Genomic DNA, 6,000 nt, shown 5'->3' on the forward strand with positions numbered 1-6,000 from the left:
CAAACATCTGCCTGTACCTACGCACAGACATCTGCCTGCACCTACACACATTTGCCTACACACGCACAGTCATTCATACAAATACTTGTCTGTACACATACAAACATTTGCCTGTACCTACACACATTTGCCTACACACACAGATCATTCACACAAACACTTGCCTGTACACACACAAACATTTGCCTGTACCTACACACATTTGCCTACACACACAGTCACTCACTCTCTGTCTCTCTCGCATGCACACACACAAAGTAATTGACACAAACACTTGCCTATATATACACAGTACCCCTCACTCACACACAGATACAGTCCCATACATACAGTCATTTGCTCACACACACATACAAACAATCGCCTGTACATACAAACAGACAGACATCTAAGCACGCACCCACACACTCTTAGCCTGAGTCAGTGCCAGCGTTTCAGTCCGAACTGAGTTATATGAAACCCTGGACAGGGCAGCTGTAATCGCATGTTATTCCCCAACAACGTGGGTGATTTTCAGTACGTACGGTTGAAGGAGTAAACTCCAATAGAATTTCCTGGTGGTTTTGGTCTCGTGCTGTGCCATGATTGTTAGTGGGTTGCAGTCAGTACAGACTGTGGCCTCGAGACCAGTTGTGGCAATATACCTCAAACGTGTTTGAGAGCTGAGGCCATTCTACTTGGCCGTTCAGTACCATCACTGAGGTTTATTTGGATTCTTGGACAATTACCTGATCGGTCTCTCTCTCTCTCTCTCTTCCAGATTCACCTTGCTGGAGAAGATTCGCCCCCTCAAATCGTAGGCTATCATAAATGCTGTTGCAGGTTTGAAGCTACAGTGCTAAAATGGCTTTTCGGCTTTCGAAAGGGCAGTTAGACCTTCCTCAGTCTGCACTACCTCCCTGACCTGTCTGCCGGAGGTCCGTGAGTGGCGAATGGACTGGAGTTTGGGGCCAAGTTTCAGGCCAATCCACACTTTCCTGAGAGCCTGACGATTTCCTGTTTCGTCGCAGGAACGGGAAACCGCGTTTCTAACCCCCACCCCCCCGTACCTTCGGCCAACACTCGCTTTGATCCACAAAGCATCCTCCACCCTCACGGAGTCTAAAATGGCTTGGGGCTGTGGGCAATTTCCTGTTGGTATGGTTGACAGAGTAAACTCCAATGGAATTTCCAGCTGGCGATCTTAAGTTGCCCCCCCCCCCCCCCGAGTGGGTGTAACCCTTCTGGAGTCATGTATGGGAGGGGGTGGGGGTGGCGAGGGCGCGTTGGCGATCTGGGACGACGGGTGACTCCAGATCCACGGTAAACGTGGAATGGTTCTGAAGGTGCCTTCCGAAATGCTGTCACGGGTCAGTCCCGTTGCTCTGTGCAGTGGAGGGTCTGCTGAGGCACTGCTGCCCTGGAACATCCTCCCTTACCGTAGCAACCCAGGAAGAGAGGGCCATGTTTGTCATGGATGAAGAGCTGTGGGAAAAATGTCTGAAGGATGAGATACGTCCGCACCAGATAGCATACGTCCTGCAAGTCTCATTAACCACACATCAATACTCACTAGTGTTAACTAATGCAATTTCCTGAAAAAAAACATATTGATTGTGCGGTGTTTAATATTTTAGTTGAGTCAATACTGTGTATATTAGGAATTTAGGAAACTGTACCAAACCGTGAATGCTGATTGCAAGGTTACCAGGATTGAGCTGACCTTGGGCTCTCTCTTCATCAAGACCGTGATTTATAGCTTTTGGATCCGCCCGTGCCAATCGATGGCCAGCATCCGCTGAATTTCCACCCCATCGCTGATCTCCGTCGGTCCCCAGCTCGGGCTGCATTTGCGTTGCGCCTCAGCCGGCTCGGGTCGGCAGCCCAGAGGGAGGCCCTTCAGCCCATCGGGCCTGCGTCAATCGATTCCGATCCCGGTGTCCCCAGGGACCATAGCCTTGGCATCGCGGGCACCCATCTCAATCCTTCTTCCATCCTTCTCCTCCTCCCGCCTCTCCCTACCAGTCTCTGGGTCAAAACCTTAATTCCTCATGTCTATCCTCGGAAACTCCCTTCCCTTAAGTCTATTCAACCACCTCTCCCCTTCAGGGATGTGCAGGTTAGGGTGGATTGGCTGTGCTAAATTACCCACAGTGTTCAGGGATGTGCAGGTTAGGGTGGATTGGCCATGCTAAATTACCCATAGTGCTCAGGGATGTGCAGGTTAGGGTGGATTGGCCATGCTAAATTACCCATAGTGCTCAGGGATGTGCAGGTTAGGGTGGATTGGCCATGCTAAATTACCCATAGTGCTCAGGGATGTGCAGGTTAGGGTGGATTGGCCATGCTAAATTACCCACAGTGCCCAGGGATGTGCAGGTTAGGGTGGATTGGCCATGCTAAATTACCCACAGTGCCCAGGGATGTGCAGGTTAGGGTGGATTGGCTTTGCTAAATTACCCATAGTGCTCAGGGATGTGCAGGTTAGGGTGGATTGGCTTTGCTAAATTACCCACAGTGCCCAGGGATGTGCAGGTTAGGGTGGATTGGCCATGCTAAATTACCCATAGTGCTCAGGGCTGTGCAGGTTAGGGTGGATTGGCTTTGCTAAATTACCCATAGTGTTCAGGGATGTGCAGGTTAGGGTGGATTGGCCGTGCTAAATTACCCATAGTGCTCAGGGATGTGCAGGTTAGGGTGGATTGGCCATGCTAAATTGTCCATAGTGTTCAGGGATGTGCAGGTTAGGGTGGATTGGCCATGCTAAATTGCCCATAGTGCTCAGGGATGTGTAGGTTAGGGTGGATTGGCCATGCTAAATTACCCACAGTGTTCAGGGATGTGCAGGTTAGGGTGGATTGGCTATGCTAAATTGTCCCATAGTGCTCAGGGATGTGTAGGTTAGGGTGGATTGGCCGTGCTAAATTACCCATAGTGCCCAGGGATGTGTAGGTTAGGGTGGATTGGCCGTGCTAAATTACCCATAGTGCTCAGGGATGTGTAGGTTAGGGTGGATTGGCCGTGCTAAATTACCCATAGTGCCCAGGGATGTGTAGGTTAGGGTGGATTGGCCGTGCTAAATTACCCATAGTGCCCAGGGATGTGTAGGTTAGGGTGGATTGGCCGTGCTAAATTACCCATAGTGCTCAGGGATGTGCTGGTTAGGGTGGATTGGCCGTGCTAAATTACCCATAGTGCTCAGGGATGTGCAGGTTAGGGTGGATTGGCCATGCTAAATTGTCCATAGTGTTCAGGGATGTGCAGGTTAGGGTGGATTGGCCATGATAAATTACCCACAGTGTTCAGGGATGTGCAGGTTAGGGTGGATTGGCCGTGCTAAATTACCCATAGTGCTCAGGGATGTGCAGGTTAGGGTGGATTGGCCGTGCTAAATTACCCACAGTGTTCAGGGATGTGCAGGTTAGGGTGGATTGGCCATGCTAAATTACCCATAGTGCTCAGGGATGTGCAGGTTAGGGTGGATTGGCTATGCTAAATTACCCATAGTGCTCAGGGATGTGCAGGTTAGGGTGGATTGTGGTCAGGGATGTGCAGGTTAGGGTGGATTGGCCATGCTAAATTACCCATAGTGCTCAGGGATGTGCAGGTTAGGGTGGATTGGCCATGCTAAATTGTCCATAGTGTTCAGGGATGTACAGGTTAGGGTGGATTGGCCGTGCTAAATTGCCCTATAGGGTTCAGGGATGTGCAGGTTAGAGCAGAATGGCCATGATAAATTACCCATAGTGCTCAGGGATGTGCAGGTTAGGGTGGATTAGCCATGCTAAATTACACATAATGCCCAGGGATGTGCAGGTTAGGGTGGATTAGCCGTGCTAAATTACCCACAGTGTTCAGGGATGTGCAGGTTAGGGTGGATTGGCCATGCTAAATTACCCATAGTGCTCAGGGATGTGCAGGTTAGGGTGGATTGGCCATGCTAAATTACCCATAGTGCTCAGGGATGTGCAGGTTAGGGTGGATTGGCCATGCTAAATTACCCATAGTGCTCAGGGATGTGCAGGTTAGGGTGGATTGGCCATGCTAAATTACCCACAGTGCCCAGGGATGTGCAGGTTAGGGTGGATTGGCTTTGCTAAATTACCCATAGTGCTCAGGGATGTGCAGGTTAGGGTGGATTGGCTTTGCTAAATTACCCACAGTGCCCAGGGATGTGCAGGTTAGGGTGGATTGGCCATGCTAAATTACACATAATGCCCAGGGATGTGTAGGTTAGGGTGGATTGGCCATGCTAAATTACCCATAGTGCTCAGGGATGTGCAGGTTAGGGTGGATTGGCCATGCTATATTACCCATAGTGCTCAGGGATGTGCAGGTTAGGGTGGATTGGCCATGCTAAATTACCCATAGTGCTCAGGGATGTGCAGGTTAGGGTGGATTGGCCGTGCTAAATTACCCATTGTGTTCAGGGATGTGTGGGTTAGGGTGGATTGGCCATGTTAAATTGCCGATAGTGCTCAGGGATGTGCAGTTTAGGGTGGATTGGCCGTGCTAAATTACCCATAGTGTTCAGGAATGTGCAGGTTAGGGTGGATTGGCCGTGCTAAATTACCCATAGTGCTCAGGGATGTGTAGGTTAGGGTGGATTGGCCATGCTAAATTACCCATAGTGTTCAGGAATGTGCAGGTTAGGGTGGATTGGCCGTGCTAAATTACCCATAGTGTTCAGGGATGTGCAGGTTAGGGTGGATTGGCCGTGCTAAATTACCCATAGTGTTCAGGGAGTTGCAGGTTAGGGTGGATTGGCCGTGCTAAATTACCCATAGTGCTCAGGGATATGCAGGTTAGGTGCTTGAGTCAGGGGTCAATGTAGGGTAATGGGTTTGGGTGGGATGCTCTTCGGAGGGTCGGTGTGGACCTGTTGGGCCGAAGGGCTGGTTTCCACCCTGTAAGGATTCTACTTCTTCAATCTCAGTCTCCTCCGCTCTCAGGGAAGCAATTCCCAGTCTGTCTCAATCTCTCTTCAAGACCTGAAACACTCCAGCCACCCCACGAGGCAACATCCTAGTCAATCTCCCGCTCCAGTGAAACGCACGTAGAACGCCGGGAGAATTGGTGCCGAAGCGTCGGATCGAATCGGAGAAGCTCGACACCTTTAATCTAACGCTGTTCTAAGTGGTCGGCTATGAGGTCAGATTTGACCAGTCTTTGGAGGGGGTGGGGCATTCGAAGGAGACGCAAGCATTCCCTCACCCCTCCAAAAGGGTTTATACAGAGGGTGCTCTCAATCTTGGAGACATCCACCAACCTCCTCTATCTCTCTCTACCTCCCGGGAGGATGTGAGAGGTCTCGAGAGGATGTAGCGAGAGATTGACCAGAACAGGACGAGGGGATGAGGGATTGTAACCACTGTTGGAGACACAAGGGGTGTTCTCCAAGAAACAAAGACGGTTGAGAATTGGGGGGGGGAGGGGTTCATATTGATAGAGGATTACAATAGCATGGCAGAGGTGGGGATGTTGCTGACAAATGCACGGCATTCAGCACCATTCGTGATTGCTCAGGTACTGAAGCAGCACGTTCAAATACAACAAGATCTGGGCAATATCCAGGCTTGGGCTGACAAGTGACAAGTGATAAGTAACATTCATGGCACACAAATGCCAGGGGGGTTACCGTCTCCAACGAGAGAGAATCTAACCATCGCCCCCTTGACGTTCAATGGTGTTACCATCACTGAATCTCCCCCACCCCACTATCAACATCCTGGGGGTTACCGTCTCCAACAAGAGAGAATCTAACCATCGCCCCCTTGACGTTCAATGGTGTTACCATCACTGAATCCCACCATTATCAACATCCTGGGGGTTACCGTCTCCAACAAGAGAGAATCTAACCATCGCCCCCTTGATGTTCAATGGTGTTACCATCACTGAGTCCCCCCACACTATCAACATCCTGGGGGTTACCGTCTCCAACAAGAGAGAATCTAACCATCACCCCCTTGATGTTCATTGGTGTTACCTTCACTGAATCCTCCCCACTATCAACATCCTGGG

The sequence above is a fragment of the Chiloscyllium punctatum genome, chromosome 35 (assembly GCF_047496795.1).
Source record: "Chiloscyllium punctatum isolate Juve2018m chromosome 35, sChiPun1.3, whole genome shotgun sequence".
In the NCBI taxonomy this organism is placed as follows: domain Eukaryota; kingdom Metazoa; phylum Chordata; class Chondrichthyes; order Orectolobiformes; family Hemiscylliidae; genus Chiloscyllium; species Chiloscyllium punctatum.